We start from the raw sequence: 11,277 nt of genomic DNA, 5'->3' as shown, positions 1-11,277 counted from the left end.
ATTTTTGAAGCCCTCTTGAATATGCATTTGCTATTATTGCAAGGAAAAAGAAAATACATTGTTCAGAGCAGAATTGACGTCTCCACTGTGGGCAAGTAGCTAGCTATACATGTAGGCTGAGACCCCAATCTGTATCCATAGTGGTAGCCCATTTTTAATTTGTGATCTTCAGTGGCAATCAACTGCCAGCATTACTATTCCCCAGAAATGTGGCACAAAGTGTTTGAAATTGCCCAAGAGCTTTAAGTAACAGGTGATTTTGTGCTTATCCCTAAAGCACAAGTAGCAAACCACTAGCATGTGTAGGCACCTGTTATGAGTTGAACTTTCCCCCCACCAAAATGTGTGTTGTGAATTCTAACCTCTGTATCTGTGGTTTTAATCTCACTTGGGAATGAGTTGTCTTTGTTGTGTTAATGAAACAGGATTAATGTAGGATGTGTATTGAGTCAATCTCTTACAGAATATAAAGGAAGTAGATTAAGGAAAGAGAGATGGGTGAAGAGAAATGTCAAGCCATTTGAAGAGCCTCTGGAACGTAAGCTCAAAGACACAATGAATGACCTTCCTCCAGAACCTGCAAAGAGAGAAAGCCTTCCCCCAGAGCCAGCATCCTGATTTCCAACATCTAGTGTTCTTCCTGAACTTCAAGAAAATAAGTTTCTGTTCACTAAAGTCACTTAATTGTATTTCTGTTTTAGTAGCACTTACATAATTAAGACAGTACCAATTATTTTATCTAGATAAAAAGACTGAACAAAATCCATGCCAACAAACAACACCAGTGCTGGCATTTGACAAAGTAACTCTTGGGGAGTTTGTTTGTGCAGGCTGGATGGCTAACCCCTGAAAAAAAAACGAAGGTATCTTACAGGATTTAGCAACAGAACTGCAGTAGACAAATTTTGTTTGCATTGGAGACAGGAAGAAAAATAGATTTGAATGCCAGCAAGTGATACAGAATTGTGAAGCACTGAAATGTATTCCCATGAGGGTATTTAGAACATCCTATAGAATGTTACAAGAAAAGGATGAATAGCTATTTCTTCAAAAACTGTATATTAATGCTTTTTGGAAATGGAAGTTTTGATTAGATGACCTGCAAACATGAATTTTATCTGATATGTGTACAATTTTGTAGTACTTTATAATGATTCTTCATATTGTAAAACTACTTTTGAAATTTAAACAATATGTTACAATGTATGATTTATAGTTAACAAGGTAATCATATTTTAAATCACTGAAAGGATATTTTTATATATGTAACGAACTTTTACAATAGTAGTTTAATATTCAGTTGAGGTGAATAAGAAAGAATAAAGTCTCTAGTTACCATTTTTGTCCTCTTCCAATTAGAAATGAAAAAAAAAAAAAAAAGACTAACTTTCTTAGATACAATTCACTTTCTAATCTTTAAGTATAATTAATGCTTTAGGGGATTATCTAAGTTTGTTTTATTGGTTTGTTTTGTTGTCAGTCTGTGACTTTGGAGATCCTATGTGTTACAGAAGAGAACTGCTCTGTAGGGCTTTCTTGTTTGTAATCTTTACAAAATCTTCATAAAAGCAAATCACCAAAGCTGTTTCTTCCACAGTGTGCTGGGTGAGTTTGAACCAACAACCTTTAAGCTACCAGCTGAATGCATATTGTTGTACCACACAGGGACTTTTCCAAAGGTTCATGAGTGTCATGACAGTTCCATGTCTACAGGTCTAAGTCATGACTTAGTTCCATGAGTGTCAGAGTAGACTTGCTCTATAGGATTTTCAATGGTTGATTTTTTAGAAGTAGATCACCAGGACTTTCTTCTAAGCTGTTTCGTGAACTTGAACCTCTGTTCTTTCATTTAGTGGCCCAGTGTGATAACTGTTTGCATTACCTAGGGACTCCAAGAGAGCTGCTTCTAGATGGTGATATTTCCGTAACACTTCATGCTTTACATTTACAAGAGGAAAAGCAGGCTGCTCTGCCCCTGTTCCTAGAGTACTTGTGATGCTTAACTTTATGAATCTAGCTCCAGCTAAAGGGATTGGAGCAGCCACCAGACTGGTGAGAATTTGGTAGTAGAACTAAGAAGAAGCCAACAGTTTTGGCTAATTCTTAATACTCTGGGGGTTTTAAGGGTGTTCCTCAGACAAGAATAACACAGATGCACAGAATGAGGCAGAGAAGAGAGAAATTCCAGAATTTCCTGTGTCTTTTCAAAGAAGTATTTCATGGAACCCAACTGACCTTGATCCCCAGAGAAAACCCCGCATTTTCCAAAGAAATCTCTTTTTTTTTATGGTTATTGAAGATGGCTCCAATTGGTCTGTATTATTTGTAAGCAAACAAATTGGTTTTCAGATGATGACAGTCTTTGGTAGTTTCTTAAATTGAGTTCTCTACAAGGGACTCCAAGAGAGCTGATCGTAGATGGTAGTATTGTGTGGTGCTGTGGATTAATGTGCTAGACTGCCAGGTTGGTGTGAATCGCAAGGTCAGCAGTTCAAGCTCACCAGCCACACCTTTGAAACCCTATATAGGGTCTCAAAGAGTTGGAATTGATTCCACAGCATTTAACAAGCAGGCTCTGATAGTTAGAGACAAGCCCTCAGGCAAGAGATGTACAGGCCATGGCTGCTGAAAGTTGGAGGTAAATACGCACTGAAATTGAAAAACTCACATAGATACTGATCAGTATAGGATGCTATAATGTAAGATTATTTGTCATCCTTTCTTTGTCTATGCAGGACAGACAAAACATGTGAGCCTCTCATATGAAAAAAATCAATTAAACAGGAACAAAGTTAGCTTGTGTACCCAATCTCTTCCTGCCCCCTCGTACAACAAAAATGGGTAAACGTGAACTAGGATTGGAGAGCTCCCCCCTAAATGTTTCTCTATGAATGAATTGTAGAATAATGCTGCTCTTTATTGTGCTGAGGCAAAATATTGTAGCTGCCTGATAGCAGCCTGCCACATTACACATCACCACTTGCAGGGTTATACAAGGTGCCTTTACAAAAAGCTAAATGAATTACTTCAATAGTATGTTTGTATTCAAAGGGAAATAGCTGGTAGTTTAGGAGTTGACAGTCTTTTCTTTTGGTTTCAAAAGCCCAATTGTCATGCTCTGCCTTTCCATTTGCTGCTGGGAGTGCAAAGCCTGCAGGGAACAGGTGAATAAAAGATATTCTAATTGAGAAAGAAAATAAGAAAATAATTTTTGTAAAGCAGTTACAAGGTCACTTGTTTTGTAATTGTTCAAGTTGGGTAAACTAATTTTAATTGAAAATGATACATGACTGATTTATTTTCTTAATCTTTCTTCAGTTAGAAAAATCTAAGAGTTTTTATTCTTTATGTGTTAAATTTGGAGGAATCTGTTTAATTTAACTAATGATACAGTTCAAATATATATTTACATATAGATCATCTGTTGAGGTTATCTGGTTATTTTTTCCCTTTAATGTTGCTGCCAATTAAAATTTGTAACTGAGAGGAAACCCAGATAGCACAAATGGTTACATACTCTGCAACCGATCAAAAGATTGGCTGTTCAAAGCCACTGAAAGTTGTCTCAGATGCAAGGCTGGTAATCTGCTTCAGAGAGATCACAGCCGTTAAGGGGAAAATGAGCAGTGGTGCTAGTCCTAACCTTACACATGTGGGGTTGCCATGAGTTGAAATTGATGTCTTGGCAAGTGGCCTGGATTTTCTTTGGTTGTTGTTATTAAGTGCCATTGAAGTCAGTTCAGACTTCTAGCAACTCTGTATAGGGTTTCCAAGAGGTAGCTGATGAGTTCGAACCTCTGACCTTGTGGTTCAAACTGACCTTGCAGTCCAGTGCTTTATCCTACAGTGCCACACCAGAACTCCTTTGGTAGGCGATAGCAAGACATACAATTTTGGAGATGTTTTTTCATGTGTCTATTTTCTACTCTGCGTTTATTATTTAATGACTTGACATATGGGCATGATCAATTAAGTTCATTTTCTGTGTAAATAGTATTGTGTGTATGCTACTTGGGTTCCAATTCATATATGCATGGGTTTATTCCAAACAAAATACGTTTAGATATTTGTGAGTGGCTGCAGACAAGTTTTCTCATCTTGTTGTTGTTGTTGTTGTTAAGTGCCGTCGAGTCGGTTTCGACCCATAGCAACCCTGTACAGGGTTTCCGAGGGTGTAAATCTTTACGGGAGTAGAAAGCCTGGTCTTTCTCCCGTGGAGCAGCTGGTAGTTTCAAACTGCTGACCTTAAGGTTTGCAGCCCGATTCGTAACCACTACGCTACCAGAGCTCCTTATCTTAGTCTCAACCAAACCCATCAGCCACTTCTCAGACACACTGTATAGGGTTGCTATGAGTTGGAACTGGCTCCATGGCATTTAACAACAACAACAAAGTCTCATTAGGATGCTTTTGAAAAAGGTCCAGCCAAAACTGACTTCTGAGAGGACCTATTTGTTAAATGCAGTTAAGTCAGTTTCTACCCATAGGGACCCTGTATAGGATTTTCAAGGAGCGACTGATGAGTTTGAACCACCAACCTTGCTGTTCAAAGTGACCTTGGTGGTTGAGACCTTATCCTATATTGAGTATCTACTGTTGTTATTAATTGCCATCTAGTTGGTTCCGACACATAGTAACCCTGTGTAGGGTTTCCAAGGAGTGGCTGGTGAGCTTGCGATTCAGTCTGATTTGCAGTCCAGCGCTTTAACACACAGCACCACAGGGCTAATTCAGTTCAAGATAGAGGGATAAGCTGACAGTGTTATTGCAACTGTTTTGGGGGGAATTCCAAAGGAATAACTTGATAGATTTTCTCTGAGAACATGGGATGAGCATGGGTGCTTATTATGAAGAAGTTTTAAGAAAATTGAAAGGAAACATCCCACTCTTGCTCCACCCTGGCTCTTCCTTCTTGATGATAATGAGCTCCTCCTTCTCTGCTCAGGTCTCCTTGTCTTTCTCAAGATAAAAGGTGCATGTCGCACCCTTGGAAATTTTTCATACATCCAGTCAGGGTCTTGGAGGATTAAGAGTGATACATCCCACCCGTAATCCTTTTATTGTTTTATCACATCAGATCACATCATGGGACATGACTGTCAAGCCATGGAAAATCATGGTCCAGCTAAGCTGACGCATATTTTTTTCTTTTTGGTAGGGGTCACAATTCAATCCATGACAGGTTCCTTTGCAGCTTTTAGATTCATTGATTATTTAAGGAATAGGAACTCAGCATCTGAGGACACTCACAGCTCTTAGGACCCAGCCCAGCTTCTTTCCGGATATCTGCTGTTCATGAAATTCATGCAAGCTCAGTTTGGAGGGTGATCACTCCAAACTCCCAGTGTGTATGAGTCAGTCAAAGCGTACAACAGCTGTGATACTGAGTAGGATGCTTTGAACATCGTATAGGACATCAAGAGCAAAGGTGTGGATCAGATCACCATTGTTAACATTTTGACCAACTGCAACAAAGAAGAGAAACAGGACACTGTCTTCACCTACCAGAGAAGAACAAAAAAGGGACTTGCATCAGCCCTGAAGTCAGCCTTATTTGGCCACCTTGAGACGGTGATTTTGGGCCTATTGAAAACACCTGCTCAGTATGATGGTCTGAGCTGAAAGTCTTCAGGAATGGGATTGGAGATGAGGACTCTGCTCATCTGCTCAAGGACCAACCAGGAGCTGCAGAAAACCAATAGAGTCTATAAAGAAATTTGTAAGACTGGCCTGTAGAAGGATATTGTTTCAGACACATCTGGTGCCTTTTGCAAGCTGATGGTTGTTTTTGTAAAGGGTAACAGAGCAAAGGATGTTTCTGTTGTTGATTATGAATTGACTGACCAAGATGCCTGGTTCTCTATGATGTCGGAGTGAAAAGTAAAGGAACTAATGTTCCTAAGTGGTTCAGCATCATGACTGAGTGGAGTTTTTGCCACATACAGAAAGTATTTGAAAGGTACAAGAACTATAGTGCTTATGCCATGTTAGAGAGCATCAAGAAGGAAGGCAAACAAGACTTGGAAAATGCTTTCCTGAACCTAGTCCAGTTCATCCAGAACAAGCCCCTATATTTTGCTGACTGACTGACTGACTTAATGAAGAACAAGGGAACTTGCGATAAGATCCTGATTAGGACCATGGTCTTCAATAGTGAAGTGGATACGTTGATAATTAGGTCTGAATTCAAGAGAAAGTACTGTGAATTCCTGTAATGCTACATCCAGCAAGACACCAAAGGTGCCTACCAGAAAGCCCTGCTGTACTTGTGTGGTGGGGATGACTAAAGCCCGGCATGGCGCAAGTGTTCAAAATGGCTGTTTCCTTTGCTTCCAGCTAACAGTTCTAGAAAATCAGCATGTGATTAACAGCCCCTGTCCCCATCTCTCCAAAAATGATGCTAGCTAGCATTGCCCTTCTTATTTTAGTGGCCTAAGCATTGCCTGACTTTCCTGCCAAAGATATGAGCATTCCAAGGAGTTGGAAGTGAAATCTATGATGTGAAATATTTTGCCTTTGTGTACTGTGTCATAAACAGATAAATTGAATTTTTATGTTAGAAACAAAACCAAAGAGGAATAGGAAGAAATAGGCTCAATAAATTGGGTGATAAAGAAAATAATGATCCCAAAAGACAGATTTCAAATAAAATAGGAGGCAAGGTGACCAGTCCGTGAAGTTGGAATTCTGTGGCTATAAATCCCTACTTTAAATATCTCGATAATTATGCAATAAGTCCACTAGCACACTTTACAAAAGGAATCACATGAGTTGAAACTATTAGCTGTGCTGTGTGAGTTCCTGCAAACACAGAGCATATAGGGAGTAGAAAAGAATGAAGTCTATGGTAAAAGAAAGGAGACTAGCTCAAAGAGGCTCTTCTGTATTTTCTCAACCTTAAATGTAACTTGAAAGTTACAATGAGAACAAGTAAACTGGAATAGGAATATAACTGCTAAATTAGAATGTATAGATAGCATCAGGAAGATGAATATATTTCTTTGGATATATAATGGATATATAAGGGGCTTCAAAATGTTTGTGGAAAAATGGAATTGAAAGATAATGTAGTTTTTCCATGAACTTTTTGAAAACCTCTCATACTACGGATACGTTTCTTTGGTTTTTAGAGTTTTTGATAATGTTTTTTTAGTATGACTTGTCCCTCCAAAGAGAACTCTTTGGCAGTTCGTTCCCAGAAACACTGATAATTATTATTTTTCAGACTGGTATTAAAATATGGAGCACTAAGGTGGTCTTCTGTAGAAGAATTGATGCTTTTGAGTTTCGGTGTTGGAGGAGAATATTGAAAGTGCCATGGGCTGCCAAAAGAACCAATAGATCTGTGTTGGAAAAAGTGCAGCCAGAGTGTTCCTTGGAGGCCAGGATGACCAAACTTTGTCTCTCAGACTTCGGACATATTGTCAGGAGGGACCAGTCGCTGGAGAAGGATATCGTGTTTGGTAGGATGGAGGGCTATAGAAAAAGAGGAAGACCCCCATTGGGATGGATTGACAAAGTGGCAACATCAATGGACTCAAGGGTGGCAACGATAGTGAGGTTGGCCCAGGATCGGGCAGTGTTTCGTTCTGTTGTGCATAAGGTCGCCATGAGTTGGTACCAACTCAATGGCACCTAACAACAACAACAAAGGTGGTCAGCTGTGGCACTGTAGGATGAACACTCATCTATAAGGTTGGTTTGAACAACAAATCAGCTGTTCAGATTCACCATCTGCTCCTTGGAAACCCTATACAGGGTTGTTATGAGTTAGAACTGACTCGTTGGCGTTTAACAAGAACAAAGTGATCAGTTAGTGGTCTCTCAAAATATGAGGTGGCTTCATTGTTTTTCATATTCCCAAATTTTTACTACCTAACTGTAGGCATAAGGAGCTCTGGTAGCGTAGTGGTTACGAATCCGGCTGCGAACCTTACGGTCAGCGGTTTGAAACTACCAGCTGCTCCATGGGAGAAAGATCAGGCTTTCTACTCCCGTAAAGATTTACACCCTCGGAAACCCTGTACAGGGTCGCTATGGGTCGGAACCGACTCGACGGCACTTAACAACAACAACAATTGTAGGCATAAACACACACAAGAGGGGACACTTCAAAATATTCATGGAAATATGGAATTAAAGATAATTAAATATTTCCAAGAACTTTTTCGAGGCTATACATGTGTATAGTTTTCATCCTGGGGGTTTAGATTAGATATCTGAAATTAAGAGTTTCTGAGTAGACCGAAATGTGAACAATTCATCCTTAGGGCATGAATTAATTGCAAGTATTACTCTGTAGGCCAAGTATAAAACTAGTTAGAAATATCCTTTCAAGTGAATACTTGGCACATGTTTTTATAAATTATTAAATATGAAATAATAATTAAGAGAACAGAACTTGGTGCATAGACATTGTTAATTAAAGAAACTATTTCATAAGTAAAATAAGCCATCAGTTATGTATACTATGCAGATTTGTAAGGAGATTCTCAAAATTTTATGTTGTAACATATAGTTGAAAAAACATGTACATGTTTTGTTGTGAGTGATGCATCTGTTTTTTAGAAGATAAAATGTGAAAACAATTGATAAGTATTCCAGCTGAAATTAAGAAAATGTTACTATACTGAAGAAAAATAATGTGTTGCTTTTATTGCAATGGGCCTTAATCCTATGACAATAATATTGAGAAAATATGCTGCAACTTTTACTTCTAAACAATATTTTTAAAAAATAATAGACAATATGTCATTTGAAAAAAATGAGTTGATATCACGTCTATTAGAGCCTAAAACAGTTAAAAGAGAGAGATTTAAATAACATTAAAAAACATACTACATCCTTTGCTAAATGATATGGTATAAGAAATAATTTACAAAATTAAATGGGATTTATTTTTGGAAATTCAATAGCAGTGAATATGTATATATTTTTAAGTTGGACAAAAATAAGTACACTTACTGCAAATGGTGTAGAAAATGCAAATATAAAATAAGTTTGACTAATTAGCGTATTCTTTGCATTTTCTTGGCAAATACAGTGTGTGGTAGTTTGTGAATATCAGGGTTTTTTTAAGTAATATTTTGTTTATACTTGTTTTTAAGGACCACTGACTAGGTTTCGACTCATAACAACACTGTATAGAGCTCCCAGGAGCAGTGGGTTTGAACCACTGACCTCACAGCTAGCAGTCTTGTGCTTGTCCTATGGAGCCACATTGTTGTTGTTGTAAAGTGCCTTCGAGTCGGTTGCGACCCATAGCGACCCTGTACAGGGTTTCTGAGGCTGTAAATCTTTACGGGAACAGAACCCCTCATCTTTCTCCCGTGGAGAGGCTGGTAGTTTCGAACTGCTGGCCTTAAGGTTTGCAGCCCGATTCGAAACCACTACGCTACCAGTGCTCCTTACGGAGCCACATTAGGACTCTATTTATACTCATAGTCAAACGTTAATATTTTGCTTTTTGTTTGCTTGCCTGTAAGTTTTAAATGTAGGAATGATTAAATGTTGGTGGGACACAGGAAAAGCTGACCCAGACATCAGATTTATGTATTTTTGTTTCTAGAGAGAACATGTAGATTATATTTTCTATATATTTGTAGCTTATTTTTTCCAAATGTTGGTCTATTTTATTTTTCTTATCTGTGATATATATGTAGATCTAGACATTTAGCATATAGTCATAATCTAATAATTCAATTTAGCAGATATTTACTGAGTTTCAAGCACAGTGTTAGATACTGGAAAGCAAAGATGATAAGGCAATACCTGGTAAGAATAAGAGCCAGAGAGTGTTACCACAGATTTCAGTTGAGGCTTTATGAATTTCAATAAATCTTTGAACTCTTAAGATATCATTTTTGGCTTTTAGCCTTTGTTTCTGGTTTTATTATTCAAATATGTACATTAATTTTAAATGTTTGTGTTTGCTGATAGTGATATGATTAATACTGTGACATAACCTTAACTGGTATGGTTGACAGTGTGTTTTAATGTTATTGCATCAGAAATTAACTTCAACTGCTTGTATGTAAAACTGAAATCTCTTTATAATGTGATTGGTTAAGATTCAGTGTTAAAAAAAAAGTACAGTGGCAGCTCTTTAAATCTCTATTTCTGCGGTCTTGTTCTAAAGAGTGTTGTATTTGCAGAGCAACCGGAACAAACTTTTTAATATAAACATTGGGTTGTGCTTCCTGCCACGTCTTGATGGAATAAACAAAATTAATCCAGGGAAATTCAAAAGGAAAAAAAAAAATTAGACTGGGAGAAGATCACAATGTCGCTCAATGTCATCGAGTTGGTTTCGACTCATAGTGACTCTGAATAAGGCTTCTGAGGAGTCACTAGTGGATTTGAACCGCCAGTCTTGTGGTTAGAAGTCTAGTGCTTATCCTACAGCACCACATCAGAACTCTACACTGCAGGGAAGTATCATCTTAATGAAGTTCTAATACAATTTTGGTAATAAGAAGCAATTATAGATCTTAAAAAGTAAAAGGATTATATTTGTTTGTTGTTAGTTCTTGTTAAGTGCTGTCGAGTTGTTTCTGATTCATAGTTGACCCTATATGGGGTTTTCTAGAAGCATATGGTCAGTTTGAATCACCAACCTTGCTGCTCAAACTGACCTTGTGGTCCAGCGCATAATCCCACAGTGCCACACCAGGACCCCTATATTTGTTAAATGCTACTTAATTAAATAAGTTTAGCATAGTCATTTGTTGTCCCTTCTGTTTTTCACATTAAAAGCTCTCATTATTGGTTAATGACAACATGTATGTCTATTTAGTAACCTAGACTTAGATGTATTGTCAGCACTGCATGATCTTCTAACCGCAGCCTAATCATAATACCTACAATGAGAAGTAGCAAATGACACCCATATATAATGCTGACTGCGAAAGGTGTCTTGGAAAATAGACTTCCAGAGTTGTGTAAGGAAATTAAACACTTATTTTTTCTTCCATGTCAAAGTATGAATAAAAACACATTTTTATAAATTAATTCTTATTAGAACTTTTGTGATTTTATTAATAAAGAATGTAATATTTTCAGCATTAAGTTAGCACTGAAATACACCTTGGGGTAGTTTTTAACCTTTCTGTGTTCCAGGATTTGATATCACAAAAATAATCACAAAATATTAAACTGGTTAATCAGGTTATTAGAGCAAAAATTTCCTTACTATCAATAGAGAAATTATATTCTATGATATATATGTTGTTGTTGTTAAGTGCCGTTGAGTCGGTTCCGACCCATAGCGACCCTGTA

At 37.6% G+C, this 11,277-nt stretch overlaps 1 protein-coding gene and 1 pseudogene across 1 annotated transcript in view; both read left to right on the top strand.

Annotated features, from left to right (window-relative positions):
• LOC102811961 overlaps window positions 1-6,287 on the top strand; it is an 11,109-nt pseudogene extending 4,822 nt beyond the window's left edge.
• Window positions 1-11,277, top strand: part of KHDRBS2 (KH domain containing, RNA binding, signal transduction associated 2) — an 864,427-nt gene that overhangs the window by 24,326 nt on the left and 828,824 nt on the right. The window lies entirely within an intron of this gene.

Source organism: Chrysochloris asiatica, unplaced genomic scaffold (genome assembly GCF_000296735.1).
Source record: "Chrysochloris asiatica unplaced genomic scaffold, ChrAsi1.0 scaffold00019, whole genome shotgun sequence".
Classification (NCBI taxonomy): domain Eukaryota; kingdom Metazoa; phylum Chordata; class Mammalia; order Afrosoricida; family Chrysochloridae; genus Chrysochloris; species Chrysochloris asiatica.
The sequence above is the reverse complement of the archived record's forward strand: the minus strand, read 5'-3'. Positions and strand labels throughout refer to the sequence as shown.